Source organism: Corythoichthys intestinalis, chromosome 18 (assembly GCF_030265065.1).
Source record: "Corythoichthys intestinalis isolate RoL2023-P3 chromosome 18, ASM3026506v1, whole genome shotgun sequence".
NCBI classification, from domain to species: Eukaryota; Metazoa; Chordata; class Actinopteri; order Syngnathiformes; family Syngnathidae; genus Corythoichthys; species Corythoichthys intestinalis.
In genome coordinates, this window is record NC_080412.1 from 11,747,390 (window position 1) to 11,764,012 (window position 16,623).

The 16,623-nt window shown below is 37.7% G+C and overlaps 1 long non-coding RNA gene across 2 annotated transcripts; it reads right to left on the reverse strand.

Annotated features, from left to right (window-relative positions):
* Positions 1-7,072: 7,072 nt before the first annotated feature.
* LOC130906661 (uncharacterized) lies at positions 7,073-16,413 on the reverse strand. Of its 2 annotated transcripts, none has more exons than XR_009061355.1 (4): positions 16,267-16,413; positions 14,171-14,224; positions 13,998-14,109; positions 7,073-10,684 (listed from the first exon to the last, which is right to left on the reverse strand). It is a non-coding gene; the product is annotated as an uncharacterized LOC130906661 (long non-coding RNA). The 2 variants fall into 2 exon arrangements; XR_009061354.1 differs by having other exon boundaries at positions 14,171-14,227.
* Positions 16,414-16,623: the final 210 nt, after the last annotated feature.

Here is a 16,623-nt window from a genome sequence, read left to right on the forward strand (position 1 = left end):
AAAATAAAGCTTTTTGTTTTAATCTTACAAGCAAAATAACTTGTTTAAAAAAACCTATAGAAAATCTTGGAAAATTTCCGCTTCGAACTTCCGGATTAGAAAAAAACCTCATGAGTTGCGGTTGAAATTAGCAGTGTGTATGAATGGCCAAGTCAAAGTCCAGACCTGAATCCAACCGAGAATCTGTGGAAAGAGCTGAAGACTGCTGTTCACAAACACTACCCATCCAACCTCACTGAGCTCGAGCTGTTTTGCAAGGAAGAATGGGCAAGAATGTCAGTCTCTCGATGTGCAAAACTGATAGAAACATACCCCAAGCGACTTGCAGCTGTAATTGGAGCAAAAGGTGGCGCTACAAAGTATTAACGCAAGGGGGCCGAATAATATTGCACGCCCCACTTTTCAGTTTTTTATTTGTTAAAAAAGTTTAAATTATCCAATAAATTTTGTTCCACTTCACGATTGTGTCCCACTTGTTGTTGATTCTTGACAAAAAATTAAAATTTTATATCTTTATGTTTGAAGCCTGAAATGTGGCGAAAGGTTGCAAGGTTCAAGGGGGCCGAATACTTTTGCAAGGCACTGTAAGTGTGATGAGATGCTTAGAAACTAGACATTCTAGGTAAGACTGTTTTTTTTTTTTTTGGAATGCATAACCAAGTTACTGCCATATGTCTGAATTTCAAAGGGTTATTGTCTTCATGTAAACGTCGCCATTGACATCTTCCATTGTATCATATTTCTCCTATGATTTATTCCTAAATTCCTCGATGTGTAGTTGTCACTCTCCCGCCGAGTACGGTGTAACAAATGTCACTTCCTGTTAGCGTCTCTTTAGCAATTAGCGTCACTGCGACAATAGACCTGCAGTCACGTACACAAAGAGATCTGGTTGAGCCAGAAGCTCCCGCTCGGTGTTTGTGCCCCCCCGCCGCGCAACATGCTCACAACTCCCCCGCCGCCGACCCCCCTGCTGGGCAAGCTCTCCGGGCCTTTCTCCTCCTCAGCTCGGAGATGAAATCTTCATCTGTTTGTTTGCTTCTATCGCTCTCGGCGTTCTCTGCAAACACTCGCGCGCTCGCAGAAGACACCGCCTTTTATAGATTGCGCTCAGGAAATTGGGTTGGAGGTAAAATGATGAGTTTTCATTGTGTCAAGCAGTTAAAATTGACTTGTTTTATAGCTTACATGGATTTGAATTGGCAGCGAATGGAAAAAGGATTTTGTTAGGTGTTCATTAACTCATCGGCTGCCATTGACGGTGATAGACGTTTAATCATGTAGGGGTTTTTAAACCTTCTGCTGTCAATTTCAATGAGTTTGTTGCTAGTAGACGTCGAATCATTTTGTAGTGGGAGGGCTGGGAGTGAATTAACAAACGTCCAGCACCGTCAATACCAGCTAATGAGTTAAGAAATAAATTGTATTCTTCCACTGGCAAAGATACACCCTCTTAGATGTACCACCCTGAATAAAATGGGCAATTTGTACTGTGAGTTGTGTGCAGGTAAAATGGACATTTTTCATGGGGCTAAAGAGAAAAGACAGGTTAAAAATGTTTTTTTTTTAATGTGCTATTAAAAAACGAGTCATTTCTATAGTGCTTTAGTCAAATGATCTTTCCCAATGAGTTGAATACAGCTTTGTGGTCAATAAGCATTTCTCCTTGTGCCTAGTGATAGTTTTCACGTAACACATTTAACGCACATTCCCTGCTCAAACAGATTAAAATGACAGCACAGTGTCATGTCCATTTGTTACTTGTGTTTTTTGGGGTTTTGTCGCCCTCTGCTGGCGCTTGGGTGCGACTGATTTTATGGGTTTCAGCACCATGTGTAATTATTGACATCAACAATGGCGAGCTACAAGTTTATTTATTGTTTGAAATTTTTACAAATTTTACTAAAACGAAAACATTAAGAGGCGTTTTAATACAAAATTTCTATAACTTGTACTAACATTTATCTTTTAAGAACTACAAGTCTTTCTATCCATGAAACACTTTAACAGAATGTTAATTATGTTAATGCCATCTTGTTGATTTATTGTTATAATAAACAAATACAGTAATTATGTAAGTATGTTGAATGTATATATCCGTCTTGTGTCTTATCTTTCCATTTCAACAATAGTTTACAGAAAAATATGGCATATTTTATAAATGGTTTGAATTGCGATAAATTGATTTTTAAGCTGTGATTAATTCGATTAAAAATTTTAATCGTTTGACAGCCCTATTTAAAATCAGTGTGCAAGTAAAATAGATTTTCCCCTTTGTGCCATTTGTAGAATGGTCAATTCCTATTCAATAATGTACAGGGAAAATGGAAGCTTTCCATTGGGTAGAAAGTCAAAGAGTCACTTTTTTAATAGCAGTGTGCACTAGGGTGGGACAATACAATATCACAATTATAAGTATCACAATAATCGTGATACTTTGTAGCCTAAAAGGTTGTCGATATGCTCCCACCAAGAATCGATATATTGTTTTAATAAGGGGTCACTGTTTAACCCTTTAACACCGAACATGTCGGCGGCGACACATTTACACATACCATCTTTGAAGCCTCGTCAAGCAGTAATTACGTCACCCACGTGCCGCTTGTTGGTCTAATTTAAAGTGAAGAAGTTGAGGTCCACAACAGTTTTTATTTGAAGTCAATCGACCAAGTAAAACAGGAGATAGTTATTTGAGTTTTATAGTTTTATTGCACTCATATACAGTATAAGCATTAAATGCTGCATGGACCATATGTTTAGCTCCATATTTGCATCATTTCCTGTCCTTTTTCATAACCGACAGCAGCAGGAAAGACTACATATCCCAGGAGCCATTGTGAGGTCAAGAAGGACGAACCTAATGTGAACATTTTTAATAAATTGCCAGGCGAGGCGCCACCTCAGGAAAGGGAAGCATGGGAGCAAGCGTCAGCTCGTTGGATTGAGCGGGCGACTTTGAAACGTGCGGAATGAATCAAAAACTAAATTTAGCGCAATCTAATGCATTATTTTATCAACTCAAGGAAGAGGATGAGCCGCATTTGTTGTTGTTTTCCGAGGATGAGTCGGCGAGTTAGAAGAGTGACAGGCTGACAGCAGTGCGCTAACGGCGGAAGAGTGGGCTGTGTGATGTTGTGTGTGACGTAGCTCCGTGTCCTGTTTAAGAGGAAACTTTCTTGAGTCGCATTCCTGAAAAAAATTGAACTAAACTAGTTTATTGCTAGTATTTTTAAAAGACTTTTCTCGATGTGCTATTGATTTTTTTTTGTTTTTCTGACCACCATCTTTTCAGTTTGTATATGGCGGAAAACACAGACAAGACTGAAAAAGCAGTTTCTGCTCTTGCACTCCTCTTTAAAAGAAACTGCTGTTGTAAGCCAAAACAACTGTTGTGTTTGATAGAACAATATGTCTATATGCTGCCATAGCAGATTCATAGCGCATGAAGCCCCCGAACTTTTAGTTTGTTTGTTTTACCCTGAAAACCCCCGTTTACATATGTCGCGCAACTGCTTTTGTTTCAACCCAGCCATAAAAGGAAGGTAATTAATGATATTTATTATTCAAAATGTCTGTCATTTTTAGCTTAGAATCATTAATTGATGTCTCATATTCCATTTAAAAAAAAAAAAAAAAAACACTTAAAAAAATTATTCACTCACATATTTTAAACTTTTAAACAAATTAAGTTCCAATGAAAAAAATGGCGTCTGTAAAAAAGTCACGGATGTCTACCTCATAACTATCGCTAAATTTTATTTTTTTTGTTAGTCGCATTTTCTCCGATATGTTAGATGATAAATAATCAATCCAAACAAAGGAAAATTGGAAAAAAAAAAGTTTAAAGGGGGTAAATATATGAAAAAGAAACTCTCGACCACTCCTTCATGCCTGCGATTTCTGCATCGCGACCCTTGTTATATTACCATGTCTCACCCATAAAATCCCCCCAAAATCCAGCTGTGGCCATTCACAGCTGTGTCTTGGCACTCAGTGATACATGCTACATGGAGTTGTTGTATCCAAACAAGGTAGGTACGCGATAATATCTCATTAAAGTCATGGCGTCTGTAATTCTGCTCTCGCCTCCAGATAGGGTTTTGCTGTTTATTCATTTATTTATTTATTTAAAAAAAAAAAAAAAAAAATTTTTTTTTCTTCCCCCAGAAAATTGAGATTTTAAGCTTTACAATGATGTATCAGGCATGCATATCGGACAGTTTTGAAAGTTGGTCAAATTAGGGGTCAAAGAGCGGAACTTGAAGTCACCTTAGTGTTTTCCGCCACATAGATTGGTGTGATCGAAAAGCTTTACTGCAGGTATATACTATTGATAAGGTGATGGGTACAATACCTAACCTCACAGAGATCCTCCAAACCCTTTTTGTGTTAGATGATACAGTGTATCACAAAAGTGAGTACACCCCTTGCATTTCTGCAGATATTTAAGTATATCTTTTAATAGGACAACACTGACAAAAGGAAACTTTGACAAAATGAAAAGTAGTCTGTGTGCAGCTTATATAATAATTAATTAGTTAATGAGTTAATTTATTTTCCCCTCAAAATAACTCAAAATATAGCCATTAATATCTAACCCCTGGCAACAAAAGTGAGTACCCCCCTTAGAAACTATGTACATCCTTAAATGTACAAATTGAATACTGCTTGTCATTTTTAGGGCTGTTATTGCGTTAACGGGCGGTAATTATTTTTTAAAATGAATCACGTTAAAATATTTAATGCAATTAACGCACATGCCCCGCTCAAACAGATTAAAATGACAGCAGTGTAATGTCCGCTTGTTACTTGTTTTTGGGTGTTTGGTGCCCTCTGCTGGCGCTTGGGTCCAAATGATTTTATGGGTTTAAGCGCAATGAGTGAGCATGGTGTAATTATTGACATCAACAATGGCGAACTATTGTTTATTTTTTGATTGAAAATTTTACAAATTTTAATAAAACGAAAACATCAAGAGGGGTTTTAATATAAAATTTCTATAACTTGTACTAACATTTATCTTTTAAGAACTACAAGTCTTTCTATCCATGGATCGCTTTAAGAGAATGTTAATAATGTTAATGCCATCTTGTTGATTTATTGTTATAATAAACAAATATAGTACTTATGTACTGTATGTTGAATGTATATATCCATCTTGTGTCTTATCTTTCCATTCCAACAATAATTTACAGAAAAATATGGCATATTTTATAGATGGTTTGAATTGTGGTTAATTACGATTAATTAATTTTTAAGCTGTAATTCTCTCGATTAAAAATTTTAATCGTTTGACAGCCCCAGTCATTTTCCCTCCAAAATGTCATGTGACTCGCTACAGCAGTGCTGTCTGCTTGCTGCAGAGATTGAAGAGGTGGGGGTGTCAGCCTGTTAGTGCTCAGACCATACGCCGCACTCTACATCAAAATGGTGTGCATGGAAGCCCCTTCTGAAAATGGTACACAAGAAAGCCCGCAAACAGTTTGCACATGGTTTACTGGAACTTTGTCCGATATGGTCTGATGAGACGGGCGGGCTTTCTGGAGGTAATCTCACATATTTCAGATTCTACACTAAGAATAGATTTAAAATGACCACCAATTATGAAAAATCTGATTAGCAATGATAATATGATGTAATAAACGATAATAATTTGGCTTTCAATTTGTTCACATGCGCACTTTGCAGGACAAGATGACAGCCATTTTGGATCAAACCAACACTTTTAATGGACTCTAATTGGCAAGCAACAAAAATACCATTGGGTTTCTCATCTACTTCGTATTCTGCACTTAACTACCTTTAAAATGACTCGTTTCAGTAACCCAAAATCAACAGGAATTGACCTGAAATGCCCCAAAATTAACAGAAAGTGACCCGTAAATGCCCAAAAGGAAAAAGAAGTGACCAAAAATCAACAGGAAATGACGTGAAATGCTCCAAAATTAATCCATTGCCCAACATTGGCTGACACTGATGAATGTTCATTTGCTGCTACTCTCCCAGTTCAAATGGATTGAATACCTTCTAGTGATGAACTTATTTAAATTCACAGCAGAAATATGAAAACAGCCATGTAATTGGACGTCTATCATTGTCAATGGCAGCCATTGAGTTAACCTTCGGGGATGCCCAAGGTTAAGGACTGCCCGAACAATGTAAAAGTGGTGCCTCAGCGCTTTCTAAACACTCCCAACGTGTTTAAAACGTAGACGCCTCGCATGCTATTTGTTCAACACGTAATTAATGGCGTCTTAGCACTTCGCTAATGCAGACTTTTTTCCCTGAGGGGGGGTGGGGAAATGGAACTTTGTATTTTCCTGCTCCTGCTCTCTCTGGGGACTTGAAAAGGCGACATGAATAATTTGTCAAACAACATTAAAAAATAAGAAGCAATGCAGACTTTTTTTGTATCTGTGGTGTAAATTGTGCTGGCTAAGCATGTGTTCCACTTTGGAGGATGAGGTTGAAGAAAGGTGACTATTGATTCGTGAGAAGAGTGAAAACAAAACCAAGCTTGTTTGTTGCTTTTGTAAACGTGTTATGAGTGAAATGGACAATATGTATGTTAAGCCTGTAACGATATCTGTATCTAAATCGAAATACTCAGTCATGATACTATCTTAAAAGCAAATATTCCCATCTGCTGGTTAAATACACAAAAGGAGCTGTCTACAAGTTATGCCATAGATATATTATATTATACTAGAAGATGCAAGATTTCTTGAAAAATTGTGTGGGGATGCTCTGAGTTTCTAGTTAATATTTTTTTTCCCAAATTCCCATTGCAATTAACAGATATATCTGTCATTGAAATTGATGGAATTGACTGATGTATCTGTCTTTTAGCTGTGACGGACATAGCCGTCTTTGACTTTGACAGTTACACCACAAAAAAATCATGAACCATGCAAAACATTTTTGCAAAAAGCTGTTAATTTTTTTTTTAAATCTGCAAAATACAGCAAAAAAATCGCTATATCATGAAAAACTGAAAAAGCGTTTGAAAAAAAAAAAACGGAAATTGTGGCAATTGTAAAATCAATAAAAAAGTGAAAAATCTAATTACCAGAAAAACCTTAAAGAATGCGAGAAACTTTCAAAAAAGACAAGAAAAACGGAAAAACTACAGACTACAAAGCAATCCACAAAACTGACAAACCCCGAAAACTGCGAAAAAATTAAACCGCCCTAAGCCGAAAAACAACAAAAAACGTTTGTCAAATGTTGGCCATTCAAAAAGAATGGTAAACTTTTTATTTTTTTATTTTATTTTTTTATTTTGAGAGAAATAATAACCGGTCTTACCTTAAGTTCCTGAATTTCTTTTACATATGACTGATGTCACTCAGATAAAGATTGTAAAACTACATACATTCTGAAATTTGAAACTTGAACTGTTTCTACCATTGAAAATGAATGTGGCTGTTTTTGTTGAAAAACCTGTGTTATTGTTGCAACCGTTAACATTGGGAAAAGACGAAAGGTAGCCTGCATTACGTGAATTTTCAAATTTTTGGAGCGGTGTCAAGCAATCAAACTGTTTTGGCTGGGTGTCGCGCCGAAAAACAATAGACAAGTTTCCGAGGTATTTCCGCTTTACTTCCGCATGTCTGCTAGCAACATCCGTCTTACAATTTCTCCATCCAAAACAACAGTGGAGCTGGAGTAACATTACTCATCCGGAGCTCTGCTGTCTGATATCACGTTCTCATATGCCATTTTTTCCAATAACTTTATAAATTGTGATTTATTTCCCTGTTTTGCACATGCATCAATCGTTTTAAATAAAACAAGAAATGGAATCATGTTGTCCAAATGTTTTATTGCTATCAGTATCTGCAATAAAAAAGAATGACATACTATTTTTATTTATATGTTACATACCTTGCACTATATCCATATTACAACAAAATCCGTGTCAGCCCTTCTGCATTTGGCAAATGTAATATAATCTGTAATTTCACCTCATTTTGGTCACTCAGGTGGCCGGCGTATCGATCTCTTCCTCACATCAACACAGGCGGACAGGTTGTAACAAATTTGTCCACAAATGATCAACGAAGTAAACATTACATCATTACATCATATATAATCTCATCTACATCTCATCTACGTCGTGCTGGATCCATTTTTGGAGGTTCAGTGGGTTTCTCTGGCTTGATTTTGATGTTTTTGGAAACGCACTGCTTACTTCAACCGCAATTCATGTTGTTCTTTCTAAACTGGAACTTCGGAGCAAACATTTTCCAAAATGGTGCCACCAATATTTCGCTCAGGAAACTTGTCTATAGAGATTATTAGATTTAATTTTTGGCTCAAAGCAATTGCCCCTAACTCCCAAACGCATTGTTTTTAGGTGATAATTTTTAATCATTTTTTAAAAATTGTTTTGTGTGTCGAACCTTGGGTCAAGAATCGTAACACATATCGAACAATGAGTTTTTTTTTTTTTTTTTTTTTTTAAATAATTACAGCTCTAATTTATATACTGTATATGGCGGAAAACATAGACAGGCTGAAAAAGCAGTTTCTGCTCTCGCACCCATCTATAAAATAAACTGCTGTATTTTAAACCAAAACAACTGTTGTGTCTGATAGAACAATATGTCTATATGCTGCCATAGCAGATTAATGGTGCAAGTACCCGAACTATTTTTAATTTGCCCGTTTTGCCCTGAAAACCACCGTTTACGGATGTCGCGCAACCGCTTTTGTTTCAACCCAGCCATTATAAGAAGGTAAGTGATTTATTTATTTTTCACAATGTCTATCATTTTTAGCTTAGAATCAATAATTGATGTCAATATATTTCGTAAAAAAAAAAAACGACTTAAAAAAATTATTTACTAAGGTTTTAAACAAATTACGTCACAATGGAAAAAATTGGCGTCTGTAAAAAAAGTCACAGATATCTACCTCATAACTATCACTTAATTGTATTTTTTTTGTTACAGTTGCATTTTCCCCAATATTTTAGATAAATAAACAATCCAAACAAAGAAAATTTGAAAAAAAAAAAAAAAGTTTAAAAGGGTAAATATATGAAAATGAAAATCTCGATTACTCCTTGACGTCTGCGATTTCTGCATCGCGACTCTTGTTATATTACCATGTTTCACCCATAAAATCCCGAAAAAATCCAGCTGTTGCCATTCACATCTGTGTCTTAACACTCGATTATACATGCTATATTGAGTTTTTGGATCGAAACAAAGTAAGTACGCGATATCTCGTTAAAATTATGGCATCTTTAATTCTGCTCTCGCGTGCTCTCACCTCCAGTTTCGCTGTTTAAAAAGTATATATTTTTTAAAAATACACTCCTGTTCAAAATATTTCTTCTCCCAGAAAATTAACATTTTAAGCTTTCCAATGATTTATCAGACGTGCAAATCGGACAATTTTGAAATTTGGACAAACGGGGGTCTCAGAGCGGAACTTCAAGTCACCTAAGTGTTTTCCGCCATATACTTTGCAGCACATTTCAATGCAAAAAAACTGCTTTCTTTAGCCCTTTAACACTGGACTTGTTGGCGGCGACACGTGCGCGCATATCATTGAAGCCTCGTCACGCCATAATTACGTCACCCACGTGCCGCTGCTTGGTCTCGTTTGAAAGTACGGAAGTTGAGGTCCACGACGAAGTAAAACGGGAGATATTGTCAATTTATTTTTAGAGTTTTATTGCCCTCATAAATAAACATTAAAACATTGCATGGACCATGTGTTAATGTCCATATTTACATCATTTCTTGTCCTTTTTAAGAACTGAAAGCACAACGAAGCCATTGTGAGGTCACAAAGGAAGGACATCATCCGAAAACCTTTATTAAGCGAGGCGCCATCTTGCGATGTAGAAAGGACAAAAAAAGCCTATGACCGTACCTGATGTTTCTGTTTAATTATCAAACACAAGACTATTCAGTCTCATTTTTTTGTTGAATGTGTAACCTAACAAATTGAATAAATATTATCAAGCTTCACAACGTGAGCATGTTTGGTTGTCAATGGGACATAAATATTACAAATTTTGACAAATATTTTGGGATTCTTTTTTTTTAAAAACTTTTTGGGTCCCAAATGTTGATTATAATTGGTCAGTGAAGAAAACAACAGTTTAGACATGAAGGTTATGATGTCCTGAAAAAAGGGACCCAACCAGGTCATTGTGAACATTTTTTACTTTTAACTATAAAGGCAACATCAAAGGCATGCAAAATCAGACAAAATATGCCCTGACCCTAAAAATTTAAGAAAAAACAAGTTTAACCTTAGTTTAAATGGAAACCCTAACTTTCTCATTTGAAATGTTAACACAGTCTTGAAATCTTGAACTGCGCCGACATTCTGTTCGCCTCACCCGGATTTCACGGCGTCAACACGAGCTGGCGTGATGACAGGCACTGACAAGTCCATCCATCTTGTTTGCCCGCCGGTCGCCGCAGATCGCTCGCCGCAATCAATAAGGCTCACAATGAGTCCGCCCTCCTCCGACTCCTCCAGGTGGTCCCGACCTGATGTTAGCCCCCCTCCCACTCCACTCCCTGGATCCTGAGGGAAGCGCTGACATTTCCAGATGTTTTCCTCGCTGCTACGGCTTCACCTTGGGCGCACTGACCTGGAAAGTTTCCTCCGGCAGATGCAGCCACAGGGGGGCGCTCTCTCTAGGGAAGCAAGGGGTCTGATGGATCCATAAAAATAGATCGCTGTCACTATTTAAGGCTTGTTTGGACTGACTATATATCTATATATTATCCATACAATACGCTTTGTTCAAAGGGATTCACGGATAGAAACACTTGTAGTGCTTAAAAGATAAACGTTATGATGAGTTAAACCCGTATTGATGTTTTCCTTTTTATACAATTTGTAAAATTAGTTCAACTAGTAGGTCGCCATTGTTTTTGACGTCGCAGGCCGGTGACGTCCCTTGGTTACGCTGCCAGGCTTCCAGAGTATGACTAGCAACATAAACATGTCATCTGTTCAGCCCTTTCAATTTAAACCCGAGAGGAACATTAATGAGCATGACAGCACTGTCGACATATTACAAAACGAGCAGCAAAAGCAAAATGAACTGGAAAGACGGGATGAGACAAGACGAGACTATGACAAAACCGGCGTTCTGCCAAAATGCGCTCCACCGGTGAAACGTCCTACAACGGGCGAATTTGATACCCAAAGCATAGGCGGAGTTTAACTTTTGGGAAGGGGGGCACAACATGTTGATGACCCCGAAACGCAGTGTCAACAATAAAATTAACTTACAAGAATATTTATAATACTAAGTTGAAAATGAACGTTTTTTTGTTTGTTTGTTTGTTTCCCATCATTCTTGAGGGTAATTCTAAATCAGGCTGCTTAGTACAGCTATACTCCATTGACAATGGTACGGCCTCCGGTGTCATCCCAATTTAGTTACCCCCGTCAAAAATTGTATCCCCTGGGCGGAGCCACCGCGCTGCATTGATTTGCTTGATTTCCGTGTTTTAGTGATGTAGTTATCTACGAGGTTTTAAAACATGGCCCATCCATTAAAACAAAAAAAAAAAATGTCGTATAATATTACATACGTACTGAACGTAAAAAAGGATATGTTTCACTGTTTTACTAGCAAGATGACATATAACTGTTATTACTGTAATTCAAGTCCGTATGGAGTTTCTCCAGTTTAATAAACGTAACTGCAGTTGTTTTCTGGCTTCAATTAATTGTTCAAGTTGACATAAATCATACCTAATTTGTGTGTGTGCGTTCCAGCTGCCAGGGAACACAATTTTTTGAAGGGGGTAACTACATTGGCAAGACACCGGTGGTGGCTCTGTTGTACAATTAGCGTCTTTAGTGGGGAAAATTGAAACTCCGCTCACCATTTTGACGGTGGTCTCTAGTGTTTCCTGGTCCACAGTTTCAATCTTTGGTTCTTGCTTAGTGGTTGTTGTCACTTTTGAAAGCTTAGGTTTTAAAAAATTACAGATATCCATCTTGCCTATTCGGTCCTCGAGTGATTTTGGCTAAGCAAAGCAAATGACTGTCTATGGTGCTAGTCTTGAACTGTTTGAGAAATAATTTTGACCCATTATAAAAATCTGTCTTTGTTCATTTCATTCATTTTTGTTGTTTGTTTTATTGCTTTACAACTTTTATGTACAATATTTTATTATTAATTTTAAAATCATATAAAAGTCAATTACATGCAAAGACACTTTTCGGCCACCGGGGGGGCTGCCCCCCTTGAACCCCCCTTAAACTCCGCTTATGACCCAAAGTACTACCGTGCGCTTTTAGCTTGTTTTGATTAGAAAAATATAGACAGAACATACTAAAGATGCCTTATGAAAATACTTAAATGCAGTCTAATATCTAATAAGGGTGGTTTAAATACGCTACATGACTAATGAGGTCAACAGATCAACAATATGCTTTAAAGCTACTACAATGCTTAAAAGTATGAGAGGGAAAAACCCGCAAAAAGTATTTTGAGACAATGAAAAGGTAATAAATGACTCAATAAACACAAATAGTAAGTACTCGGTGACAAACTACGTCATCACCCCGAGCGTCCATTTCGCGCATAAAACATGGCGCCTTCTGTAGGACAAAACCTGTACTAAATATCATATATCTATGTACTAAATATCATAGATTTTTTTTAAATCAATGGCAATATTTTATGTGTCTCTAATGACATACAGTGGGGCAAATAAGTATTTAGTCAACCACAAATTGTGCAAGTTGTCCTACTTGAAAAGATTAGCGGCCTGTAATTGTCAACATGGGTAAACAACCATGAGAGACAGAATGTGGAAAAAAACCAGAAAATCACATTGTTTGATTTTTAAAAAATTTATTTCCATATTAGAGTGGAAAATAAGTATTTGGTTACCTACAAACAAGCACTCCACTTGTTACCTGTATTAATGGCACCTGTTTTAACTCATTAACGGTATAAAAGACACCTGTCCACAACTCAGTCAGTCACACTCCAAATTCCACTATGGCCAAGACCAAAGAGCTGCCGAAGGACACCAGAGACAAAATTGTAGACCTGAACCAGGCTGGGAAGACTAAATCTGGAATAGGTAAAACGTCATGCTTTGGGGCTGTTTTTCTGTAAAGGGACCAGGACGACTGATCTGTTTAAAGGCTGGGTCTTTCAGCATGACAATGATCCCAAACACACAGCCAGGGCGACAAAGGAGTGGCTTCGTAAGAAGCATTTCAAGGTACAGGAGTGGCCTAGCCAGTCTCCAGATCTCAACCCCACAGAAAATCTGTGGAGGGAGTTGAAAGTCCGTGTTGCCCAACGGCAGCCCCAAAACATCACTGCTCTAGAGGAGATCTGCATGGAGGAATGGGCCAAAATACCAGCAACAGTGTGTGAAAAGCTTGTGAAGTGTTACAGAAAATGTTTGGCCTCCGTTATTGCCAACAAAGGGTACATAACAAAGTATTGAGATGAACTTTTGGTATTGACCAAAGACTTATTTTCCACCATGATTTGCAAATAAATTCTTTAAAAATCAAACAATGTGATTTTCTGTTTTCCCCCACACATTCTGTCCGTCATAGTTGAGGTTTACCCATGTTGACAATTATAGGCCTCTCTAATATTTTCAAGTGGGAGAACTTGCACAATTAGTGGTTGACTTAATACTTATTTGCCCCACTGTATTTTAGCAAGAGAACAATTGTGGCTTATTAGAGCCTACAAGTCTTTAAGTCTGAGGTTACCTTTGATAACCCACTATCCCCCGTCTTGACACCACTCATTGCCTGCCATTGCCATCAAATGGCACTCAAAGATGAGCATTCGCAGCCAGTTCTTCCACTTTAAATGAAGTGGACTCTATTGTTGTCATTGGCAGCCAATGAGTTAACTTGACAGCCTAACTTTTGTTTTAAACATCAACTTGGTTTAGCACAAGCCAAGATAGCCGCCGCCAAAGTCCGAAATGGCCCGGTTCGGTCCGTTTGGCGTGAGTCTGGATGACCTTGGGACGCTCCGTTGATTCCATCGGTCTCGCTCCCCTGACTAGTGACATTGTCACGCCGGCCCATTTTCAGATTCAGGCTGACGCCTTCGGCCAGAAAGTCGCAGATTTTCTGGCGGACAAAAAAGGTGACGGCGTGTGTCCCACTAGTGCCGTTAGCGTCGCTCACTCACCTGGAACTTAGGTGTGTACATGTTGGACTGCCCTCAAAAGTGCAATTCAAGCACCTGCTGGTAAAAGGGAGAACCATTAGTGCGGACAGAACTGGATTTTGTTACAAGATAATGGAATTTAGACAAAATATAATGCAATTTTCTTTTTCTTTTGTACAAAGGTATCAAGAAGTTTTTCATAGTCCTATGAATTTAAAAAAAGTTTTTTTTTAACATTTTATTTTGACTTAAATCTACAATTTTCTTCAGTTTCTTTTTGTCTGTGTTTAATTTTTTATTTTTTTTTAAATTCAAGGTTTTCGATTATTTAGTTGTATTTTTTCGTAATTTCCTACTTATTCGTATTTTTAATTTACTAATGCATGTATTCCCCCAGTGCTTTTGATGTAACTCATTTGCAGCAATTTACTCCCCTGGTCGATTGAACAATTGCTGCAATCCCTTCCAATCGAACAGCATTGGACGTCTATTGCTGTCTATGGCTGCAAATTATTTAAATGTAAATTTAAATGTAGGCATCAAGTGTTTGTTATTCTTACGTCTTTATAGGCAAATAAAGTCACAATTTTTTGTTCTAAAACATTACAATTGGAAAGTGTATTGGATGCGGTTGATGTACGTAGTAGTTTTTCCACGTAATGACAAATTTTGTAATGAAATCTAGTCAATTTTGTTTTTGTTTCTTTTAGTTTAGCAATCATTCATGAGTAAACAAGTCACCAAACAAGCAAAGAGTCATCAAGTGGCGAGGTCGCTCTGACTCTGGCCTGCAGGAAGTCCCGCCCCCAATTAATGGGCGCCAGTCTCGGGGCCACTTAGCTCTAATTACGGCGCTCTGTCGGCAGGGGCCGATCACCAGCAGGTTAATTGTTTGATCCCCGCCATATGTGGTCGCCGTCACCGTGGCGCGAGTCGGCCTTGCCGAGCGACGGCCGGCAAACTTGCTGTAACTGGAGTCAAGGGCGGCTCACTTTACTTTCAGCCAGTGTTGTTTTTGGCAGCACTTTTAATTTTCGTCTTGGTCTTAGTCTTTTGCACAATAATATTTATTAGTCTTAGTTATATTTTAGTTATTTGGAAATGTGTTTGTTTTCTTCTAGTTTTAGTCGACACTTACTCAAAATGTCATAGACTTTATTATGATTGACGGGTCAGAATCGACCTTCACCGCGCAACGCCTTTATAGGAAAGGGGCGCCCTGAAGTCCGCTTCAGTTATTCAGTCGGTCGCCGAATAAAAACATGCAGGATTTTAACACGCCAGATGTCTCAGGAGTGATTTGTCCGAGGATTCAAGGTAATTATTATATTTTTCATAATAAAAAAAAATCAATGTGAGAATGGGAACCACTACGACATCGGCGTCATTCTTCGACATACTATGTAATGTATGTAAATAGATGCGTAACTGCCCGTTTTTTTTCTCTTTTAAGAAAGAATCGAGACTGTTTACATTCATATCTATAAAGAATTTGAGGATTTAAGCATTTATTCACAAGAATTTTCAATGGAAAATGCTCTGTTTGCAAATGATGGCTGACGCATTGACTAACAGATAAGCCTCGTACTTCAACATATTTATGTAAAATAAATGCGTAAATGCCCTTCTTAACTATTGAGAATTTGGGGATTTACGCATTTATTCACAAGTATTTTCACCGGAAAAGCTCTGTTTACAAATGGCGGCCACCACATTGACTAACAGACTAGCATCATTCTTCAACGTATTTACATAAAATAAATGCTAACTACTCGTTTCTTTGCTCTTTTAACAAAGAATCGAAACTGTTTTTACGTTCTTATCTATAGAGAATTCGGGGATTTAGGCATTTATTCACCAGAATTTTCGACAGAAAAAGCTCTTTGTCTATGATTCCACTTGGTCAGCTTTGACAGCCACGCCAACAATGCAGGCCCCCTATTAATCGGCCCCATGCCCCGTCAATAGTTATAAAGTCTATGAAAATGTTTTCGTCTATAGTCCAGCAATAAATTAATAATTAAACAAATAGTGTCTACAGGGACAACGCCAACTTCCTGGTCATAATACACACACAGAAGCAAAACAGTACATTATTTTCAATTAATTATACCTACCTGGACGCTACGTAGTGTGTGCAAAAAAAAAAAAAAAAAAGTTGTTTGAGAGTTTAAGAGATGCTTGCCGTTAGCACTAGCCTAATGCTAATGTGAATGTTATGCTAACGCTATGTGTTACATTTATTGTGTGATGATCACTCTGCCTCAACCTTTAAAGGCTAAAGCAGTACTTCTCAAATAGTGGGGCGCAGAGCAATGCCGGGGACGGCGCATGTGACCTCGGGGAACATACTGTCATGTGTTTGTTTTCAGTTGTTCTTTATGACATGTTTGCATTCTCAGTTCTTTATGATGTATGTATTTTCAATTCTTTATGATGCATTAAGGAGTACAAAGTCTGTATTTAAGGACGCC